We start from the raw sequence: 25,178 nt of genomic DNA on the forward strand, positions 1-25,178 counted from the left end.
TTTAGAAGAAATGGATGCATATTTTGAAAACCACAAACTACCAAAACTGGAACAGGAAGAAATAGAAAACCTGAACAGGCCAGTAACCAGGGAGGAAATTGAAGCAGTCATGAAAACCTCCCAAGACACAAAAGTCCAGGGCCAGATGGCTTCCCAGGGGAATTCTATCAAATGTTTAAAGAAGAAACCATACGTATTCTAGTAAGGCTGTTCTGAAGGATAGAAAGGGATGGAATACTTCCAAACTTGTTTTATGAGGCCTGGCATCACCTTAATTCCAAAATCAAAGACCCTACCAAAAAGGAGAATTATAGACCAATATCCCTGATGAACACATATGCAAAAATTCTCAACAAGATACTAGCCAATAGGATCTAACAGTACATTAAGAAGATGATTCACCATGACCAACTGGGATTTATCCCTGGGATGAAAGGTTGGTTTCACACTCATAAAACAATCAACGTGATAGATCACATCAATAAGAGAAAAAACAAGAACCATATGATCCTCTCAATAGATGCAGAGAACGCATTTGACAAAATACAGCATCCATTCCTGATCAAAACTCTTCAGAGTGTAGGGATAGAGAGAACACTCCTCAGCATCTTAAAAACCATGTATGAAAAGCCCACAGCAAATATCATTCTCAATGGGGAAGCACTGGGAGCCTTTCCCCTAAGATCAGGAACAAGACAGGGATGTCCACTCTCACCACTGCTATTCAACATAGTACTAGAAGTCCTAGCCTCAGCAATCAGGCAACAAAAAGAAGTAAAAGGCATTCAAATTGGCAAAGAAGTAAAACTCTCCCTTTTTGCAGATGACATGATACTGTACGTAGAAAACCCAAAGGACTCCACCCCAAGATTGCTAGAACTCATACAGCAATTTGGCAGTGTGGCAGGATACAAAACCAATGCCCAGAAGTCAGTGGCATTTCTATACACTAACAATGAGACTGATGAAAGAGAAATTAAGGATCAATCCCATTTACAATTGCACCCAAAAGCATAAGATACCTAGGAATAAACCTAACCAAAGAGGTAAAGGATCTATACCCTAAAAACTATAGAACACTTCTGAAAGAAATTGAGGAAGACACAAAGAGATGGAAAAATATTCCATGCTCATGGATTGGCAGAATTAATATTGTGAAAATGTCAATGTTACCCAGGGCAATATACACGTTTAATGCAATCCCTATCAAAATACCATGGACTTTCTTCAGAGAGTTAGAACAAATTATTTTAAGATTTGTGTGGAATCAGAAACAACCCCGAATAGCCAGGGGAACTTTAAAAAAGAAAACCATAGCTGGGGCATCACAATGCCAGATTTCAGGTTGTACTACAAAGCTGTGGTCATCAAGACAGTGTGGTACTGGCACAAAATAGACACATAGATCAATGGAACAGAATAGAGAACCCAGAAGTGGACCCTGAACTTTATGGGCAACTAATATTCGATAAAGGAGGAAAGACTATCCACTGGAAAAAAAGGCAGTCTCTTCAATAAATGGTGCTGGGAAAATTGGACATCCACATGCAGAGGAATGAAACTAGACCACTCTCTTGCACCATACACAAAGATAAACTCAAAATGGATGAAAGATCTAAATGTGAGACAAGAATCCATCAAAATCCTAGAGGAGAACACAGGCAACACCCTTTTTGAACTTGGCCACTGCAACTCCTTGCAAGATACATCTATGAAGACAAGGGAAACAAAAGAAAAAATGAATTATTGGGACTTCATCAAGATAGAAAGCTTCTGCACAGCAAAAGAAACATTGAACAAAACTAAAAGAAAACTTACAGAATTGGAGAAGTTATTGGCAAATGACATATCAGATAAAAAGGGCTAGTATCCAAGAACTATAAATAACTTATTAAACTCAACAGCAAAGAAACAAACAATCCAATCATGAAATGGGCAAACGACATGAACAGAAATTTCACCAAAGAAGACATAGACATGGCCAAGAAGCACATGAGAAAATGCTCCACATCACTTACCATCAGGGAAATACAAATCAGACCCACAATGAGATACCACCTCACACCAGTGAGAATGGTGGAAATAAACAAGACAGGAAACAAATGTTGGAGAGGATGCAGAGAAAGGGGAACCGTCTTGCACTGTTGGTGGGAATGTGAACTGGTGCAGCCACTCTGGAAAATTGTGTGGAGGTTCCTCGAAGAGTTAAAAAATAGAACTGCCCTTCAACCCAGCAATTGCTCTGCTGGGGATTTACCCTAAAGATACAGATGCAGTGAAACAGTAGGACACGTGCACCCCAATGTTTATAGCAGCAATGTCCACAATAGCCAAACTGTGGAAGGAGCCTCGGTGTCCATCGAAAGACGAATAGATAAAAAAGATGTAGTCTGGGCAGCCCAGGTGGCTCAGCAGGTTTAGGCCACCTGCAGCCCAGGGTGTGATCCTAGAGACCTGGGATCGAGTCCCACGTCAGGCTCCCTGCATGGAGCCTGCTTCTCCCTCTGCCTGTGTCTCTGCCTCTCTCTCTCCTGTGTATTCTCATGAATAAATAAATAAAATCTTAAAAAAAAAGATGTGGTCTATATATACAATGGAATATTACTCAGCCATTAGAAACAACAAATACCCACCATTTGCTTTGACATGGATGGAACTGGAGGGTATTATGCTGAGCGAAGTAAGTCAATCGGAGAAGGACAATCATTATAGGGTTTCACTCATATGGGGAATAGAAAAAATAGTGGAAGGGATTATAGGGGACAAGAGAGAAAATGAGTGAGAAAAATTAGAGAAGGTGACAAAACATGAGAGACTCCTAACTCTGGGAGATGAACAAGGGAAGGGGAGGCTGGGTGGGGGGATGGGGTGACTGGATGACAGTCACTGAGGAGGTCACTTGACAGGAAGAGCACTGGGTGTTATATGTTGGCAGATCGAACTCCAATAAAAAATAAACAAAAAAAAAGGAATAGGCATTAGATTCATAGTCAGACAGTAAAATGGTTGTTTGCCAGGGGTGGGGAGGAGGCATGGAATGGGAATTATTGTTTTATAGGTACAGAGTTTCTGTTTGGAATGATCTCTGGGTCGTGGGATCAAGCCCTGCATCAGGCTCTGCACTCAGCGGGGAGTCTGCTTGAGATTCTTTCTCTCTCTCTCCCTCTGCTCCTCCCCCTGCTCTTGCATACTCTCTCAAATAAAGAAAATGAAATACAAAATTATTATGCATTAATTATATATTACATAAACAATATGCCTTCATTATAAACATTATAATAGGAAATTTGGAAAATCAGAAAAGTAGAGGGTAGAAAGTAAACTTGCTCTCAGCCCTCCCTGCACCCAGCATCATGTATCCTTCCAGTCCTTTATCTCTATGTAGTTATTTAGATCATTGGTTTGTTTGTTTCCCATAGTTGTGATGACGTTATGCATTTTTTATATCCATCTTTCCTCTGTTGTGTGGTGGGCAGTGGCATAGTATAGCAGTTAAGAGTACAGATTTCAGAACCAGCTGCCTGGTATCAAATACCAACTGTGGGACATCAGCCTCTTGCTGCCTCAGTACCCATAGCTATGAAATGGTAGTGATTGTAGTAACAGTTTCACAGGGCTATTATGAGGAGTAAGTGAGTTAACACGTGGAAAGCCCTCGGCATCTGGCGTATGGTGATTCTTACATGTATAAAGCCCTCTCCTCAGTTATTACAAACATGTGTGAGATAGCCAAGGATTTTCCTTCAAGATGGAAAGTAGGGAAATTCACAAAGAGTGGTGATGTCATTAGCATTTATAGGAAGGCAGGAAGAGTGTGGTTTGGAAGATGGCAAGGAATATGTGTGACTTTGATTGTATGGAGCTGGGTTACTGGCAGGGAAAAGTGTGGAAATATGCAGGGGGGCTTGGAGATACCTACAGGAATCCAGTGAGAATTGGAAGACCTCTTTCTAGAGGTGATGGTGAGTAGTATAAGAAACAATGAGATCACCAAAAGGAAAAAAATCAATAGTGAGGACAGAACTTTGGAGAACGTGTACCTGGTAAAGGATGAAAGAAGGAAGCAGAACGGGGAAAAGTCAAAGAACACACACACACACACACACACACATAATTAGAGGGGGAAACAAGAAAGTTGGGAGAAGGAAAATCATGTGAAATGTGTTTTTTCATGGAAGCCAAATCTTTGATGTGGCTGAGCTGAATCTTGGGGCAGCATAGCAGAGAGGTGGCCTTCCAGAACTCTGGGTGGGCAGCTGGCTGGGGCCATTCCTTCAAGACCTTGCCCTCTGATGGAGCCTGGGAAGGGAGCCATGAGGACACACATCTGCTGGGCTCTCTTCCCCCTGCCTTTTCTCACAAACCCCTAAGGCTTGTCCTACTCTCCTCTGTGACTCTGCTTCCCTGGAGCCCTGAGAAACCTGCTTTTGGCAAGGGTTTTCCCCCCACGATAGGAGAATTCGAAGAGTTGATTTTTCAGAGCCTGCAGGGAGAAAGGCCATCTTGTTGCATGATCACATTTCTTATGTCAGAAGATGATTATGCCTCTCCTTTAGGAATTGCTACCTTTCCTTTGATAAGGATCCTAATCCCTTCCCAAATTTACAGACACCTCAGGACAACAGCTGACCAAGTTCTGTGTACTGAGCGGGACAAAAAGAAAGCGTGTTAATCTCACAGCAGGGTTCTGTTCCCTATTTTAAAAAGGTAGAAGGGTGTAAATAGAGGCATGAGAGGGTCTCAGGAGGTGCAAGAAAGGGACAGATGCAGGGGTGAGGCTTGGTAAAAAGGAGCGACAGGTTTTTTGTTTTTTTTTTTTAAGATTTTATTTATTTATTCATGAGAGACAAAGAGAGAGGCAGAGACACAGGCAGAGGAAGAAGCAGGCTCCCTGCAGGAAGCCCAATGCAGGACTCGATGCCAGGACCCCAGAATCATGACCTGAGCCGAAGGCAGACGCTCAACCAATGAGCCACCCAGGAGCCCCAGGAGCAACACTTTTGAAAAAATACAGCACCAAAATTTTGCCACGGAGAGGATCAGAGTGGAAGGAGTTCACGTACGTGACCTGAGTCAGGAGCGCAGACAGACTGGGTGGTCAGGTGCATGAACTCTGGAGGCACAGTCTGGCTCAAATGCCAGGTCAACCACTGCATAGCTGTGAGACCCTGAGAAAGTCTCTGCCTCTCAGTGCCTGTATCTGTAAAAAAAAAAAAAGAGAGAGAGAGAGAAAGTGATGATCGTGTTATAATATCTACCTGCCAGGCTTGTTATGTGGATCGGATGCATCACTACGCCTATGGGTTGACTCTTTTCATCCGTGATAATCAGACTAAAGTGTGCCTGGTAATCTTAAAACATCCAGCCGCAGAGGCAGAGGCAAATCCATCTTGCAATTCACCAGCGGTTCAGGCAGCCCAACGTGCACACCAGGGGGGTTCAGCGGCTGCTTTAGTTTTTCTTCATTCCCCTTATGCCTCTGGAGCTCTTATACCGATCAGCCTTCCACCCACGAAAACCATGAAGTCATCTGAGAACAGGGGCTCTGGCTGGCTTTGTTCACAATGAACACAGTAAGTTTACGAGAATTAACAAATTAAAAATACATCAAGTTGTAGGGCAGCTTTTTCAGAGTTAGGCCTGAGTTCCACGAGACTGTGTGTGTGTGTGTGTGTGTGTGTGTGTGTGTGTGTGTGTGTGTTTGTGCGCGCGCCTGTGTTGGGAGCGGGGTGGATAGAGGGAATGGGAGTGGAAATACAGGAAGGGCTGGAGCGGGAGTGTCTGCGAAGGGGAAGTAGGGTGGTTGAAAGAAAGGAGGAAGCAGAGGCTAGGAGTTCAGCCTGCAGAGCTGTGAGCAGCATACTCGAAAGTTCATGGGAAGATTTAGTGGGACCCAGGCCAGGGAAATGCATTCCTACCGGTTGATTTGCATCTCTTCTGGTGTTAATTTTTTTGGGGAGAAATTATATTTGTTTAGATTAAAGTATTTATTATGTTGTTTATAATGGTTTCATTTGTTTGTTCTGTGGTTTTGCCTATATTGTTTTTTATCAATTTTTCTTCTTTCATTTATGTTTTTCTTGATGAAAATTTCTGGGATTCATCTGTTTTGGAGGTGAGGGGGTTTCTTATTAAAGGAGCCTCATTCGGACACCTGGGTCGCTCTGTGGTTGAGCATCTCCCTTCGGTTTAGGTCATGATCCCGGGGGTCCTGAGATCAAGTCCCACATTGGGCTCCCCGCAGGGAGCCTGCTTTTCCCCCCTGCCTATGTCTCTGCCTCTCTCTCTGTGTCTCTCATGAATAAATAAATAAAATCTTGAAAATAAATAAAGGACCCTCATTTGATCGTATTTGTCCATTTAAATTATGTCCTGATTTCTAATTTGTTCATTCATAAATCAGATTACTTTCTTCCTTCTGATATCTTCGGGATTTTATTGTTTTCTCTTTTTCTAAAGCTTTGAGTGTTTAATAATTCAAAAACAAAATAACATGGGATGCCTGAAACCAGCCGTCTCTGGAGCTGCCCAGGAGTGTGGAGATTGGGCGAGGAGGCCCAGAGGGCAGGGCTGCAGGGCAGGCATCTGCTGATTTTCATCCCAGATGCCTGAAGTTTAAAATGGCTTACACCCCCTCAACTACAATTATTCCCTTTGCAAAGCTCATTTGCCTTGAAATTACCACTTTTTGTAATTCTAAAGACAGTGTGGCTTTATCTTTTCTGCCTCCTTTCTAGAATCTCACACAAGTGCTGTGCCTGATGTTGTGCTGTACACTGGGCTGGCTTGCAGTTTTCGGCTGTTTTACAGGCAGTATAATCTATTGGGACAAAAAGCAGAGACGCCAGTTATTAAGTCACAGCCCTGCTACCTCCTCACTGTGTGACCTTCACCTAAGCCTCAGTGTCTTTACCTGCTAAGTGGGGGTAATGATAGCACCTGCCTCAGAAAGTAATAGTGTGCGTTTGGGAAGATGGTGTAGCTGAAGCTATCACATGAGGAATGTTCACTTTTTTCATCTGTTACACGTGTCCAAGGGCTTCCACGTACAGGTTTTTAATACCATCCACACACTATGCTATGATTGAGGTAGGACAGCTGTTATTCGTAGTTCACAATGAGGAGAATGAGACACAAACATATTAAGGGCAATTTTTGTGGTAAACGATGAGTTAAAGATTAGACTTTGAGATTCCTAGTCATGTGCCCTTTCTAGAGGGTAAGGTAGCTGTCAGCCAAAATGGGAAATAATGTCTTTTTCCTTACAGTTCACAAGTACCCTTCCTCATATTTTTAAATAATTTCCCATGCTCTTCATTCTCCAGCTAAAAATCTCTATAGATAAAGCTTATACCGTGATGTATTTTATCAGTGAAGTCTTAAGAACTTAGAAAGCTTTCAAGGGGTGAAGAATGAATCCCTAAAAGAGATTTTGAGGCCAGGAACAGTGTGGGGCAAGGGCCCTGCTCAGTGAGTGAACTCTCTTATTAAATCTTGTGGTAGATGGAATGATGCCCCTGCAAATTTGTCCGCATGCTCATCCCTGAAAACTACCACATCACTTAGCATGGCAAAGGAATTTTGCAGAAATGGTTAAACTTAGGATCTTGAAATGGGGAGGTTATTCTGGATTATGCGTGCAGACCCAATGTATGCACAAGTGTTCTTATAAGAGGGAGATAGGAGGGTCAGAGTCAGAGAAGAGGTGACAATGAATGCAGAAGTGAGGGAGGAGCAAGAGAGAGAGAGAGAGAGAGGGAAATTTGCAGATGCTATGCTCCTGCCTTTGAAGACCGAGGGAAGAGCTACAAAGCAAGGAATGCAGATGGCTCCCTAGATGCCGGAAAAGGCAAGGAAATGGACTCTTCACTACAGCCTCCAGAGGGAATGTAACCCTGCTGACACCTTGAGTTGAGGACTTCTGACCTCCAAAACTATAAGGTAATACATTTATGTTGTTTTCAGCCATGAAATTTGTGGTCATTTGTTACAGCGGCCATAGAAACCTAGTATACATCACATCCTGCATCTGTGGTCAAGCAAACTCATCTCTTCCATTAGTCAATCATTTCCAACCTAGACCAAGGGGAGTCAAAGAAACACAGCTACTCAACTGTTGTGAAATGAGCCATATGATCAGAATCAACTAAGACTTCAAACACAAAGCCAATGTCTTGGGAAATTACCTGACCATTAGGGGAGGTATTATGATACAGGGAAGAAATGATTGATCCTGGGCCATGGCGTGTTGCTGTGCAGGCTGGGCTGAGCCCAGGGGCACCTGACTGGGGAGGCAAGTGGGAGCTGAGCTCCAGGCCAAGCCTCGTCTGTCAGGGAGGGCACACTAACGTGAAGTGGCATTTTCCAAGAGGAAGAGACACCTTTTTTCTAATTTGCCCAAAGGTACTGGATAGATTAGCAACAGTCCTCCAAGATTTATCCTGATTCTACCAAGGACCAATGAGGTGAACTCACATAAATCATATGCTGTCTAGGTTTGTTACCAGTAATCCTTTTGGGTAGAAGCTGCAAATCATTTAGGTAATTAGCCTTTTCACATTCAATACCTTTACTGCAATGAGGTGAACTCACCCTCATTAACTCCACTCCAGCCCTGCTTGCCTTCTTGCCTGTAGCACATGCGTACTTCATGTTGCAGGTGCTTCTTGCCTTAAGCATATACCTGCTATCTCAGGGCCTTTGTGCACACCGTTGCCTTTACCCAGCATGTGCCTCCCTTCCTTCTTCCATTTAGGTCTCTCCTGGAAAGGCATTTATTCAGAGTCCTTCCTTCATTGATCATTTTATTTAATAGCATCACCCTTAAATTTTTTTCCCTTACTCTGCTTAATTTTGTTCATATTATTTCCCTCTATCAAACACTGTCTTGTTTATTTGTTTACTGTTTGTCTCTTTCATTAGAACAAAGGGCCATAAACCTGAGAACATTGTTTTGTCTGCTCTCAAACCCTTAGCACTGGTTCATTAAGCACATAGTAGGTGTTCAATAAATATTTGTTGAATGAATGAACTTTTTTCCTCCTGTAAACTTGCCTTCTGCAATACAACACTTGGTTTTGTTTTTTGGATTTTCTTTGTGTGTGTCTGTCACAAAAAAGACACAATTATTTGTCCCTCGTCTGTCAGGGAGGGCATGCTAGCGTGAAGCAGCATTTTCCAAGAGGAAGAGACCCCTTTTTCTTTTTGTGTGTGTGTAATTTTATGCCTTGGCTGTGCATGGAGGTGAAGATGAAGGTAACCTGTGCGTTGCTTCAGGATTTATTCTGGTTCCCTTCTTACCGGTGTCACCATCTTCTAGGATATAATGAAATGAAAATTGCTTAAAATCGATCCCTGTAACATGTCTACTTCCTGCCCTGTTCATCTTCACCTATAAAGCTACAAATTCTTCAGATTATAAACTCATGCTTACCAATGCTTTATATGATCATTTGAAAGTAATTTCTAAATTTTTATACCAAGATCCCAAGTCACTTTTTAGGGATGAGCCCTTCTGGTCCCTGTCCTTGGCCCTGCTATGATTTTTCCTTTGTGGTCCCTGTTCCTGTCTCTAAACCCTCTATTACCCTCCTTCTACCCTTTGGCCCAGGTCTGGGTATCTCTTCAGGAGGGCAGGACGCAGAAGCTCACTAGCTCCTTTCTTTTCCAAAGGAGCTAAAGTTTTTGTACCTACGGTTTGGGTACTTTCCTTAAATATGTGCCTGAGTAGACAGATCATCCCATTTTCTGATTCTCCTAGGAATGGTTTCTATTTGTGCCCAAGAACAAGTTGGAGCTCTGCTTTTTCACTCTTCTGACCTTATGAACTCCCAGATGGTGGGCGCTCTAGAGAGCAATTCATCCCCCTGAGCCTCCCTCTCTCAAGGTTTTGTCCGTAGGCCACTCCTTGTAAGATGGGGGTCTCCAGGGATGACCAGATGCATAGGCTCACGTCTCTCCACCCAGTAGGTGCCTCTGGGTACCGTGTCACAGGGACGTGTAGCTTTGCCCTGGGAAGTTTGCATCGTGTGTAACGAGGGCTGTGGACACCTGGTCCAGACTCCCGACTCTTCTTGCTCGCGTGTTCAGTGTGTATCCTGAAACACTGGCCAGCCACAGGAAGACATTTAAAATGTAGATTTGTATTTGAAATATCCTAAGTGAATATTAAAATTTGCACCGTGAATTCCTCTGTCAGGGTTGGGCAGATAAATTTGGAGAGAATTTTGAGTCTAACTTTTATCTCCACAGAACAGTGGCGCGCCTTCTGCTTGGTCACACGAAGGACTTTGCCCGTAAACAGCGGAGGTCCCCAGCAGTTTGAATGGTCTCGTGTGAAGCAAAAGTAGGCGTCAGTGACCTGAACAAAGCAGCCTGACCTCCCTGTGGCAAGCTCATTCATTCCAAATGGAAAATAATCAGCTCAGAAAAGGATGGGTGGGATTCTGTCTTCCTCTTTTTCCTGTAAATTAAAGGAAAATGAGTTTTGGCTGGAAGATGGCTTGGCAAGAAGTTGGACTCTCCAGGGGAAAACCCCCGTTGAGAGCAGATAGGCTACAACCGCCCAGAAAGCCAGGAGGCCACATGTCCGCATCCGTTTGTCTTACACTTTTGAAATTGGCAGTGGTCTCAGCTGCTTACACCACAAGAGGGCCTCCACTAGGCTTACCTTTCCAGGGGAACGTTCTTGTGTTCTCTGTAAGAATTTACACCGTTAGTGACTAGCTCCAGACGCCCATCTGCTTCTTTCTCTCCTTCCCTTTTTGTTCTGTTTTACCCAGTTTGAGGTTAATGTTATGGGTGGGCAAGAAGAGACAGAAGGGAGTAAAGGAAAATGATGAGGATTTCTAGTTTTCTAGTCCTGGGACCCAACAGCATTCTTTAGTCTGGGTTAGTTTTCCTAATACTCCCCTGTGTGGCTGTCCTTTGGCCTGCAGTGGAGAGTCTGATCCATTCCTCTTTTTCATAGGAATGTTTGTGGACTAGGAAAAATACAAAAATAGTGTATGGTGTTCTCTTCCAAAGATAATACCTAAATAAACTATTGTTAGAAATTAGCATATATTTACACAACATAATGCTGGCAATAAATCCTTAGAATCATAGTTGGACTCATCTATGTACACTCAAGCACTATGTGTATCTGGACCTTCATAAATTTTGAATTTTTTTTTAAATTTTTATTTATTTATGATAGTCACAGAGAGAGAGAGAGAGAGAGGCAGAGACACAGGCAGAGGGAGAAGCAGGCTCCATGCACCGGGAGCCTGATGTGGGATTCGATCCTGGGTCTCCAGGATCGCGCCCTGGGCCAAAGGCAGGTGCCAAACCGCTGCGCCACCCAGGGATCCCATGGACCTTCATAAATTTTGAATGAAAACATGGAATAAAATAAATAGGTGGCTACAGCATTCTAGCGTTCAAGAAAACAGAAGAGGGAAAGAGAAAAAAAAAGTGCAGGCCAAAAGAGTGATCTTTCAGCATTAAAATTATTTATTCTGATTTAAGACATCATTTACTACATATGAACAAATTAATTAAGTTAAATAAATCATCAGTGTACAAGCTTTCACTAAGAATATTAAATTGCAAATATACAGTTCAATAACAGACTTAACAGACTTTTTTTCTTAGGTGGGTTAAATGACATATTATTAAAAAGTGCTCTGGCTTGTTTTTACACCTTAGTTGTAGTTATAATTGATATACAATAAATTACACATTTTTGATAGCTTTTCACATACATATACATGCACAATACCATCACCACAGTCAAGATAATGAAAACACCTATTACCCTCCAAAGTTTTCTCATCTCTTCCTAAAGTTTTTCCTTCCTGTCCCTGTCCCCTCAGTCCCCAGGGAACCACTGATCTGCTTTTTTAGTCACTGTAGATTAATTTTCATTTCCTAGAATTTTATGTAAGTAGAACCAGACAGTATGTACTCTTTCTTTGTCTGACTTCTTTCATTCAGAGTAATTATTTTGAGATTCATCCGTGTTGTGTGTGTGAATAGTTCATTCCTTCTAAATGTGGGGCACTATATCATCGAATAAATAAAACCACAATTATCTATTCACCTGTTGATGGACATTCGAGTTGTTTCCAATTTAAGGCTATTACCAGTCAAGCCAGCTATCAACATCTCATATATGATGTTTTCTAAAGCAGTGGTACCTAGTTTTATTCTTCTGCATGTGGATGTCCAATTTTCCCAGCACCATTTATTGAAGAGACTGTCTTTCTTCCAATGGATAGTCTTTCCTCCTTTATCGAATATTAGTTGCCCATAAAGTTCAGGGTCCACTTCTGGATTCTCTATTCTGTTCCACTGATCTATGTGTCTGTTTTTGTGCCAGTACCACACTGTCTTGATGACCACAGCTTTGTAGTACAACCTGAAATCTGGCATTGTGATGCCCCCAGATATGGTTTTCTTTTTTAAAATTCCCCTGGCTATTCGGGGTCTTTTCTGATTCCACACAAATCTTAAAATAATTTGTTCTAACTCTCTGAAGAAAGTCCCTGGTATTTTGATAGGGATTGCATTAAACGTGTATATTGCCCTGGGTAACATTGACATTTTCACAATATTAATTCTGCCAATCCATGAGCTAGACCACTCTCTTTCACCATACACAAAGTTAAACTCAAAATGGATGAAAGATCTAAATGTGAGACAAGATTCCATCAAAATCCTAGAGAAGAACACAGGCAACACCCTTTTTGAACTCGGCCATAGTAACTTCTTGCAAGATACATCCACGAAGGCAAAAGAAACAAAAGCAAAAATGAACTATTGGGACTTCATCAAGATAAGAAGCTTTTGCACAGCAAAGGATACAGTCAACAAAACTCAAAGACAACCTACAGAATGGGAGAAGATATTTGCAAATGACATCAGATAAAGGGCTAGTTTCCAAGATCTATAAAGAACTTATTAAACTCAACACCAAAGAAACAAACAATCCAATCATGAAATGGGCAAAAGACATGAACAGAAATCTCACAGAGGAAGACATAGACATGGCCAACATGCATATGAGAAAATGCTCTGCATCACTTGCCATCCGGGAAATACAAATCAAAACCACAATGAGATACCACCTCACACCAGTGAGAATGGGGAAAATTAACAAGGCAGGAAACAACAAATGTTGGAGAGGATGTGGAGAAAAGGGAACCCTCTTACACTGTTGGTGGGAATGTGAACTGGTGCAGCCACTCTGGAAAACTGTGTGGAGGTTCCTCAAACAGTTAAAAATAGACCTGCCCTACGACCCAGCAATTGCACTGTTGGGGATTTACCCCAAAGATACAAATGCAATGAAACGCCGGGACACCTGCACCCCGATGTTTATAGCAGCAATGGCCACGATAGCCAAACTGTGGAAGGAGCCTCGGTGTCCAACGAAAGATGAATGGATAAAGAAGATGTGGTTTATGTATACAATGGAATATTACTCAGCTATTAGAAATGACAAATACCCACCATTTGCTTCAACGTGGATGGAACTGGAGGGTATTATGCTGAGTGAAGTAAGCCAGTCGGAGAAGGACAAACATTATATGTTCTCATTCATTTGGGGAATATAAATAATAGTGAAAGGGAATATAAGGGAAGGGAGAAGAAATGTGTGGGAAATATCAGAAAGGGAGACAGAACGTAAAGACTGCTAACTCTGGGAAACGAACTAGGGGTGGTAGAAGGGGAGGAGGGCGGGGCGTGGGAGTGAATGGGTGACGGGCACTGGGGGTTATTCTGTATGTTAGTAAATTGAACACCAATAAAAAATAAATTAACTTTAAAAAAATAAAATAAAATAAACATCTATTTTTAATAAAAAAAATAAAATAAAATAAAGCAGTGGTACCATTTTGCACTGTCCCTCACTAGCAGCGTGTGTGAGAGTTTCACTTACTCCACATCCTCTCCAGCTCTTGGTATGATCAGTATCATTAATTTTAGCCCTTCACAGAAGCAGGTAATAGTATTGCATGGTGGTTTTAATTTCCATTTTACCAATGACTTGGGATTTGAATGCCTTTCATGTGCTTGTTTGCCACTCATATATTTACTTTGGTGACGTGTCTGTTCAACTCTTTCACCCATTTTAGGAACTGGTATTGTTTATTTTCTTATTATTGAGTTTCAAAAGTTCTTTATGTTTTCTGGATATAAGACCTTTATTAGATACATGATTGGCAAGTATTTTCTGGTTTATCTTTATATTATTATAACAATGGCTTTCAAAGAGAAAAAGTTCCTAATTTTTGTGAAGTCAGATTTATTAATTTTTTTCTTTTATGGATTTTATCTAAGAAATCTTTGCCCAACCCAAGCTTACAAACATTTTTCTCTAGAAGTTTTATAGTTTTTTGTTTTATATTTAGGTAAATGATCTATTTTGAGGAGATTTTTGGATAGGGCATGAGGTTTGAATTAAAGCTCTTTTTTAAAAAATAGGGCACATTAAAGCTCTTTAAAAAAATACGGCTAACAGTTTCTGCACTTTTTCTTAGGGGAAACACTTCTTTTTGCCCAACTTGCCATTGTACTGTGTTGAAACCAGTTGACCCTGTGTGTGTTGCTTCATTTCTGGATTCTATTTATTTAGTTCTACTGATCTGTTTGTCTGGGATTTAAGATTTAAAATATCCTTAATTTTCCTTATATTTTCAATGTGTGTTTCAGAGAAGCATATCATTCCACATATTGCCAAAAATGTTTATATGTAGAGTATTAGCAGATGTTAACATATTAATGAGTACTTTTATGCTTTAGGAATGAGCACCCTGTGATGGCAGATCCTTGACTCTTCAGAAAGAAGAGGAGTGGGAGTGTATTTGTATCTTGGCAACCAACAATGATACACAAGGATAACTAACAAGGATATGTAATAAAATCCTCCTTACATTTGGTCAGTGCTTTATATTATTTAATTTGTGCATACATAGATATTTCATCCAACTGTCAATAGCTTAAAAGTATAATGCTCATGCCTCACTAAAAGAAGTTGATCTGAGAAAAATTTGACCATGTGCATTTTCCATGTATGTTCGTGCTGCAGCTCCACATTTTTCTTTCTTTCTTTTTTTTTCTTTTTTTTACTTATTTGACAGAACGAGAGAGAGAGCGAGAGCGAGAGTGAGAGTGAGAGAGAGAACAAGCAGGGGGAGTAGAGGCAGAGGGAGAGGGAGAAGCAGGCTCCCCACTGAGCAGGGAGCCTGATGCAGCAGGGATCCCATTGCCTGGCTTATCCCGGGACCCTGAGGTCCCTAGCCCTGAGCCCAAGGCCCTGAGCCCAGGGCAGACACTTAACCAACTTAGCACCTTAACACTGAACAACCCAAGGGTTCCTCCACATGGTTCAAACGTAAGAAGTTTATAAACCACGAATGACTGAAATTAGTTCTTTTTCTCATTATATAATTGGTCTGACATATGATATGATTATGGATAATCTCCACCTGTTTTCTTATCTATAAGGTGGGAATAATTCCAGCAGTATTAGAGACATCTTGTGAGAACAAGCGATGTGTCATATGACAGAAGAGAGAGGTGACACAGTAATGCATCATAGTTTTACAGTTCCGCTGTTTTTTTGTTTTTTTTTTTTTTAGGATTTATTCATAGAGCCAGAGAGAGACAAAGAGAGAGAGAGAGAGAGAGAGGCAGAGACACAGGCATAGGGAGAAGCAGGCTCCATGCAGGGCCCACGATCCTGGGTCTCCAGGATCACAGGCGGTGCTAAACCTTTTAAAAAAGGGTTTTACAGGGGTGTCTGGCTGGCTCTGTTGGTAGAGAATATGACTCCTGATCTCAGAATTGTGAGTTCAAGCCCCATGGTGGGCATAGAACCTACTTAGGAAAAATGAATAAAGAGCTTCTACAGCTGGGGCACCTGGGTGGCTCAGTGGTTAAGAAATTGCCTTCAGCTCAGGTCATGATCTTGGGGTCCTGGGAATTGAGTCCCACATCAGGCTCCCCACAGAGAGTCTGCTTCTCCCTCTGCCTGTGTCTCTGTCTCTCTCTCTGTCTTTCATGAATAAATAAATAAAATCTTAAAAAAAAAAGAAGAGCTTCTACAACAATTTTGACACTTTGACTCTTCTAGTCACTGACAAGATAGGCAAGTAGAGTCCAATATGCATTTCATGACTTTTGAAAGCAAGAGAAAATTAGAATTATAGTTGTAAGATTGAAAAATAAGTATCTGGTGATCTAATTTATTATAATAATATAAGACATATGTGTCTCTGCGAGTATTTTCCTATGTAGGCTCAAGAATAATAGCAAAAAATGACCTGTGATAGATAATATGACATCATGTTATAATCATAGTGACCACATTCTTTCATAGTTTATAATGTAAACTATATATATATAATAATATATATACACACACATATATATTTAAATATTTTATTTATTTATTTATTTATTTATTTATTTATTTATTTATTTATTTGACATGGAGAGAACACAAGCAGGGGGAGCGGCAAGAGCAAGCTCCCCAGTAAGCAGGGAGCATGACTCGGGGCTCGATCCCAGGACCCTGAGATCATGACCTAAGCCAAAGGCTGAACCACCCAGTGGCCCTTATATATAAACTACATAATATATACATAGTATATATATGTATTATATATTTTTATATCTTTTAAAAAAGACTTATTTATTTATTTTGAGGGAGAGAGTGCATGCATGGGAGGGAGGGGCAGAGGGAAAGGGAGAGAATCCCAAGCAGACTCCCTGCTGAGCAGGGAGCCAGAGTGGAACATGATCTTATAACCTGGACCATGATCATGACCTGAGCCAAAACCAAGAAGTGAACATTCAACCAACTAAATTACCCAGGAGCCCCTATTCTTTTGTATTCTATTTTTTATAGAAGTCAACTATGCCACCTGTTTTGGAAAGGCAAGGGGTGATGTGAAAGAGCACTGACTCTGTTCTGAGAGGAATAGAGACGAGGGGGAGGCAAGTGACAGAGGAATTGGGGAAGAGGCTGGACGAGAAAGATCTGGAAGCTTGAGGAGGGTAGCAGTGTGTAAAGTGTGGGAATGCAGGCACAGGCTTGCAATGGGGAGGGATGGTGCTGGGAAAGGGGCCAGTCAGGGAGGAAATGATGCAGAGAGGAATGAAGGACACATATTAGAGAGTCAAAGAGGTTAGAGGAAACAGTCCTAGTCTGGTGTCTGCTGCTTCCATTATAGTTCCAAATGGATAAAAGGAATTCAACAGACGTTTAAAAAAAACAAACTGGAAAGTGGGACAAACCATAGGATGATTCAAAGGACAATTTGTTGTTTCTAATGAGCTCCCGAGAGGTCATCTGTAGAAATCTTCATTGTGCGATCTACGGGATAATTCCGAGTGGCAGTTTTACAAGGGCCTATGACGCCAGCCAGAGAGAAAGGAGAAGAATTTAAGGAGTTGGCCAATTTATCACCTATTGCTTAAAGAATTTGTAAAAGAGAAGAGGAAGACGCTGGCAGAACTTTGTCACAATGGCCAGCGGGCAGGCCAAGGACAAAGACCGACGTCTCTTCTTGTTACTGAGATGTGAAATGGTTGCTGAAAAATCCCACAGCTGTGAGGTTAAAATGGTATTGCAGAGTTGCCTCAGTTGAGTAAGAGAATGGACAGGTAAAGGGTAAAGAAAGGCCATGTATATTTGCAGAACTCCAGTAGAAGTAGGATATGTCATTCTTCTGGTATGGCTTATCTATGGACAGACTATATATATATAATATGTATTATAGTATGTACAGACTGTATATATAATATATAATTATTATAAAATATTATATTTATATATTATATATAAAATTATATATATAATTTTAAAAGATTTATTTACTTATCTGAGAGAGTGCACAAATGGGGGGAGGGGTAGAGGGAGGGGAAGAAGGAGAGAAGCTGACTCCCCACTGAGCAAGGAGTACAACATGGGGCTCCATCCCAAGACCCTGAGATAATGACCTGAGCCAAAATCAAGAGTCAGATGCTTAACTGCCTGAGCCACCCAGGTGCCCCAAGACAGTGGATAAATATTTTTTAAATTGCTCCATAAGCATCTATTTTAAGAGCACCAGTATTAACTTCATACAAAGGCTGGGGTGAATTGACCTGGGGCTCGGCTGGAAAATGCAGCTACTCCATGCCTGCTGACTGGCCAGCAGGCAAACAGTGTAGGCACCACTGGTTGGAAATGGACTCCTGGCTGAGAACCACATGTGTTAGCTCAGATCAACAACAATCTGTGTTAGAAGAAACCGCATTGGCCAGCCTTCCCAGTATCCATCCATTCATCTACTTCTCTAGTGTCCTCGGGTTTTTTTGTCTCTAAGGGAAGATAATAATAGCACGTCCCCCACCCCATCATGTCTCTCTCTCACACACATAGTGTTTTTGTGAAGCATGATTGAGATCATGAACATAAGGTGTTTGACATACATACAGTAGGACTGTGATCTGTGTTAGATCGCAAGCCCGTAGGCACTGTTTTGGCTACTTGCAGCGGCATCTCCAATGCCTAGCACAGCACCTGGCAAATAATAGGCATTTGGTATATATTTATGGAATGGGGGAATGAATGAATGATTCCTTCCATTCATCACCACGGCACAGATCCTCATCATTGCTGTGGATCTTCTGGACTCCAGTCTTGCCTCTCTCTGATCTTAGACTCCAAAATGCCCCCAGATTTCTCCAAAACATAATTCTGGTCATGTCACTTTTTAACTAATTCTTAAGGGGCTCCCCGATGCACCCCAGATAAAACCCATTCTCCTTAGCATGGCTGAGAAGGCCTTTCATCCTTGGCCCATGATCACTTCTCTCTTTTCCAAAAGTTCCTTAAGAGCTTGGGGCTTCTTTACACATGCCAATTCTTCCTTCTCATGGTATATCAATTAGAAATTGAATTTTGCTGCCTGTAAGGCAAGCTTAATTATGTTGGCCTAAATAATTTTTTTTTTTGTCATGTGCTAAGAAACCTGCGAAGTCCAGAGCTTGCTGAGCGATTCAGTTTTAATGGGCCCAGATTCCTTCTAGACTCCCACTCACCGTCTAGAACTGCAACCACCTGCATCAACTGTAGAGCTGTTCGGAGACCACCCATGTCAACTGCTGGGTTCAGAGATGAGCATTTGAAATGAAAGACTGAATATGGAAATGCCCAGTGATTCATGGTCTTCTTGTTTCTAGAAAACTTTGCTCGAGGCAAAGACCGTAACCAATAAGTAACTTCACTGTTGCTTCAGGAGATTTCCACACATCAAAAATCCTGAGGCAACAGTCTGCTCACTGGGGCCTACAGCTCATGTCAAACAACAGTTTATTTATTAAGAATCACTGCTAAGATGCTGGCAAGGTTATGTTCTCCCTTTCTGCAATGGGTTCTAGTAAATCTTACATTGCTTTATTAAACAAGTTGTCTGGTGATATTCGGGGAATGTTGATACTATCCTTAGCTTGTGGCTTCTGTTCTCCATTCGGAGATTATATGTCTTTATTCCAGGCTCAAAGGAATGAGGAAGGATGAAGGGCAAAAAAGTACGTGCCAGCTAAACCTTACCCTTTATTAACAGTTTGGATTATTGAAATGAAGACCCCGACACCACTCTGCTGTTAGGAAAACCAAAGTACAGAGTTTACTTAAATCATGCTCAGGGAGATGAATCATTTTAGCTCAATACATCTGTCTTGGTATCTTGATATTCTCTCAGCGCCTAGTGGGAGGCTTTGCACTCCAGGATACGTTCAGAAAAAGATTGTTAAATGACATGCCAAATTTGGATGGAGAGAAATACTCTCGATGTTGAATTGTTTAGATTGGAATTATCAAAAATAACTACTGATCCCACAATACTTGTGACAACCACCAAAATCCATACCCTAAGCTCTTGCTCCCCATGGTGGCCTCAGCACATTTGTCAGGACGAGAACAATTGAGAGAACCAGCTCCATGGACTGTGGATGCTAGAGAATTTTGAATTCTTAATTGTGGCATATTGAGTCTCTCATGTTTATTTTAATCACAGTTTTATTTATTTGAGAGAGAGAAAATGAGAGAGAAAGAAAGCACGAGCAGGAGCAGGGGTCGAGGGAGAAGCAGACTCTCCACTGAGCAGGGAGCCCAATTGTGGGGCTCGATCCCAGGACCCCGAGAGCATGACCTGAACCGAAGGCAGATGCTTAACCAACTGAACCACCCAGGCAACTGAGCCTCCCATGTTTAAAAAGAAAACTTTGTCCAATTTCAAATCTAGTGTGGGCTTAGTGCAGAAATGTACATTATGTAAAGGAAGTTCTCTCTCCCCACTCTCAACCAGCTTCTCCACCATATCCCCTATCACAGGAGACTGCTATTAATACTTTGGTTTTTATCCTTTCAGATAATTTTCAATGCATTTAGAAACATATGCATATATACACAAACAAATCTAAAAAGTGATTTATATTATATAAACCATATTACATAAAAATTTCCACAAATTGGTTTCTCTCTATTACTATTTTGTGTTTTCCATATCAGTATCTATAGTTCAAATAATATTTTTAATCACTGCATAGGTTCTGTTGCATGAATGTACTGTTTTCCTAGAGCTGCTTCCTGAGCATTTTCTTTCCCTTCCTCCCTTTTGTTTCTTTCCTTCTTTTCCTGTTGCTGTTACAATTGTACGATTAGTTTTTAATAATTCCTGTTCTTTCAATATGATGGGTGAAATGTTGTATTCACTTGTTTCTTTTATTTGCATATCCTTAATATTAACGAGGTGGAGCATAATTTAGTCTATTGACCATGTGTATTTCTTTGGTGAATTGCTTAGATTTGTGCAGCAAGATCTGAGAGTCACCAGCCAAGCCTGGCTATCAAGCACTTGAAAGGTGGCTAGCCTCAACTGAGATATGCTGTTGGTATAAAATACACAAGAGATTTCAAAGACTTAGTCTAAGAATGTAACATGTCTCATTAACATTTTTTGTATTGATTATATGTTCCATTATAATATACATATATTGCTTTAAATAATTTGAGTGTGGCTGCTAGAAAAATTAAATTACATCTATAACTGACATGATAGTTCTGTTGGGCAGATGGCTTAGATTCTTCTTTTATTTATGTTTCTTTTTTTAAATTTTTTTTTTATGATAGTCACACAGAGAGAGAGAGAGAGAGAGAGAGAGAGAGAGAGAGAGAGGCAGAGGGAGAAGCAGGCTCCATGCAGGGAGCCCGACGTGGGATTCAATTCCGGGTCTCCGGGATCGCGCCCTGGGCCAAAGGCAGGCGCCAAACTGCTGCGCCACCCAGGGATCCCCTATTTATCTGTTTCTTATTGATTTATAGGACCTCTTGATAAACTGTTTCTTAAAAATTTTTTAACTTAAGTGTAGGTGGCACACAATGTTACATTAGTTTCAGATGTACAACACAGCAATTCAACATCCGTATACATTATAAAAGCTGTGATCACCACAAGTGTAGCTACCATCTGTCACCACACAACACTATTACAATACCAATGACTATATTCCCTCTACTGTGCCTTTTATTCCTGTGACTTATTCATCCTGTACCTGTAAACCTCAGTTCCACTCCTCTCACCCATTTTGCCCATCCCCCCCACCGAGTCCCCCTCCTCTGGCAACCATCAGTTTGTTCTTTGTATTTAGAGATCTGATTCTGCTTTTTGCTTGTTTATGCATTTGGGGTTTTTTTAGACTCCACATATATGTGAAATCATAGGGTATTTGTCTCTCAGTGTCTGATTTATTTCACTTAGCACAATACCTTCTATGTCTATCCATATTGTCACAAATGGCAAGATCTCATCCTTTTTTATGGCTGCATGGTATTCCATTATATATATTTTATTTATAATCTTTATCCATGTATTGATGGACAGCTTCTTCCATATCTTGGCTATTGTAAATAATGCTGCAATAAACAAGGGGTGCATACGTCCTTTTGATCAGGTGTTTTGTCTTCTTTGAGTAAATACCAAGTAGGAGTTATTGGATCATATGGTAATTCTATTTTTAATTTTTTGAGGAATCCCCACACTGTTTTCCACAGTGACTGCACCAGCTTGCATTCCCACCAACAGTGAACAAGGGTTCCTTTTCTTCTACATCCCCTCCAACACTTACTAATTCTTGTCTTTTTGATTTTAGCCATTCTGACAGATGTAGGGTGATATCTCATTGTGGTTTTGATTTGCATTTCCCTGATCATTAATGATCTGGAGCATTTTCTCATATGCCTGTTGGCCATCTGTGTGTCTTCTTTGGAAAAACGTCTATTCAGGGTTTCTGCACATTTTAAAATTGGATTGTTTGGGGGGTTTTGGTGTTGAGTTGTAGAAGTTATTTATATATTTTGGATATTAACCTCTCATTGGATATATTATTTGCAAATATCTTCTTCCATTCAATAGGTTGCCTTTTTGTTTGGTAGTTTCCTTTGCTGTGCAAAAGCTTTTAATTTTGACAAAGTCCCAATAGTTTATTTTTGCCTGTTTTGCTTGCCTTGGGAGACATATCTTGAAAACGTTGCTAAGGCTTATATCAAAGAAATTAACCACCTATATTCTCTTTCAGGGTTTTATGGTTTCAGGGCTCACATATAGGTCTCTGAACCATTTTGAAATTATTTTTGTGTATGGTGTAAGAAAGTGGTCATTTCATTCTTTTGCATGTAGCTGTCCAGTTTTCCCAATACCATTTGTTGAAGAGATTTCTTTTCCCCATTTATATTCTTGCCTCCTTAATCACAGATTAATTGGCCATATGAGGGTGGGCTTATGTCTGGTCTGTATTCTCTTCCATTGACCTGAGTGTCTATTTCTGTGCCAGTGCCATACTGTTCTGATTACTAGAGCTTTGTAGTATACCTAGAAATCTGTGATTGTGATACCTCCAGTTTTGTTTTTCCTTCTCAAGATTGCTTTGGCTATTTGGGGCATTTTGTGGATCCATATAAATTTTAGGATTATTTCTTATGGTTGTATAAAATGTATTTTGATAGAAATTGCATTGAATCTGCTTTGGGTAGTTCGGACATTTTAACAATATTGATTCTTCCATCCATGAGTATGGAATATTTTTCCATTTGTTTGTGTCATCTTCAATTTCTTTCATCAATGTTTTATAGTTTTCAAAGCACAGGTCTTCCACTTCCTTGGTTAAGTTTATTCCTAGGTATTTTATTCTCTTTAATGTAATTGTAAATTGGACTGTTTTCTTAATTTCTGTTTCTGCTACTTCAATATCAGTGTATAGAAACATAACCAAATCCTGGGTATTTATTTTGTATCCTGCAAAATTTACTGAATTCACTTATCAGTTCTAATAGTTTTTTGGTGGAGTCTTTAGGGTTGTCTATGTATAGTATCATATGCAAATAGTGACGGTTGAACTCCTTTACCAATATATATCCTCTTATTCCTTTTTATTTTCTGGTTGCTGTCATTAGGAGTTCCAGTACTTTGTTTAGTAAAAGTGGCAAGAGTGGGCATCCTTGTCTTGTTCTCGATCATAAAGAAAAACCTCTTAGGTTTTCACCATTACATGTGATGTTAGCTGTGGGTTTTTTTTTATAGTTGACCTTTATTATGTTGAGGTATGTTTCCTCTAAACCAACCTAACTGAGAGTTTTTATCATGAATGCATGCTGAGTTGTGTCAAACCATTTTCTGTATCGATTGAGATGATCATATGATTTTTACCTTTCATTTTTGTTGATGTGGTATATCATGGTGATTGATTTGCAAATACTGAATCACCTTGCATTTTCGAAATAAATCCCACTTGATTGTGGTATATGTTGAGTGTATTGTTGAATGTGGTTTGCTATATTTTGTTGAAGATTTTTGTATCTTCTATGTTCATCAGGGATATTGGCCTATAGTTTTCTTTTTTTTTTTCTGTGATGTCTTTGTCTGGTTTTGGTATAGGATAATGCTGGCTTTGTAGAACATAAATAGAAACTGTCCTTCCTCTTCTATTTTTTGGAATAGTTTGAGGAGAATTGTATTAACTCTTTTTTTTAATGTTTGGTGAAATTCACCTGTGAATCCATTTGGTCCTGAAATTTTATGTTTTGGTAGTTTTGTTTTGTTTTGTTTTGTTTTTACTAGTAACTGGTTTGTTCCAATTTTCTATTTCTATTTTCTGTTTCTTCCTGGGTCAGTTTCGGAAAATTGAATGTTTTTTAGAAATTTATCAATTTCCTCTAGGTTGTCCAGTTTGTTGGAATATGATTGTTTTGTAGAATTTTTTTTTATAATCCTTTGTATTTCTGTGGTGTCAGTTGTTATTTCTTCTCTTTCATTTATTTTAGTCTTTCCTCACCTTTTTTTTTATGACACTGGCTAAGGGTATATTGATTTTATCTTTTCAAAAAATAGCTCTTGATTTTGTTGATTCTTCTTTTTTTTTTTTAGCTTTTATATCATTTATTTCTGTTCTGACTTTCATTATTTCCTTTCTTCTACTTACTTTGGGCTTTGTCCTGCTTTTTCTAGTTCCTTCAGATGTAAGGATAGATTGTTGATTTGAGCTTTTTCTTGTTTCTTGAGGTAGGCCTGGATTGTTATATATTTCTCTATTTGAACTGCTTTCATTGTGTTCTAAACATTTTGAACTGCTGTGTTTTAATTTTCATTTGTCTCCTTGTATTTTTTTATTTCTTCTTTGGTTTCTTCATTGACCCAATGGTCAATGACCCAATGGGTCAATGCATGTTTAGTTGCATGTTGTTTAGCATCCATGTGTTTCTGTTTTTTTTTCTCTAGTTTTTTTTTTTATTTTATTTTTTTTCTGGTGATTGATCTCTAGTTTGTTTTTTTTGTTTGTTTGTTTTTTAAGATTTTTATTTATTTATTCCTGAGAGACTGGAGAGAGAGAGGCAGAGACACAGGCAGAGGGAGAAGCAGGCTCCTTGTGGTGACCCCGATGCGGGACTTGATCTCAGGACCCCAGGATCATGACCTGAGCCAAAGGCACATGCTCAACTGCTGAGCCACCCAGGTGCCCCTGATCTCTAGTTTAATACCATTGTCATCAGAAAGGGTGCATGGTATGATTTCAGTCTTCTTAAATGTATCGAGACTTGTTTTGTGGCCTATTTGATCTATTCTGGAGAATGTTCCATGTGCATTTGA

The sequence above is a fragment of the Canis lupus genome, chromosome 2 (assembly GCF_003254725.2).
Source record: "Canis lupus dingo isolate Sandy chromosome 2, ASM325472v2, whole genome shotgun sequence".
Classification (NCBI taxonomy): Eukaryota; Metazoa; Chordata; class Mammalia; order Carnivora; family Canidae; genus Canis; species Canis lupus.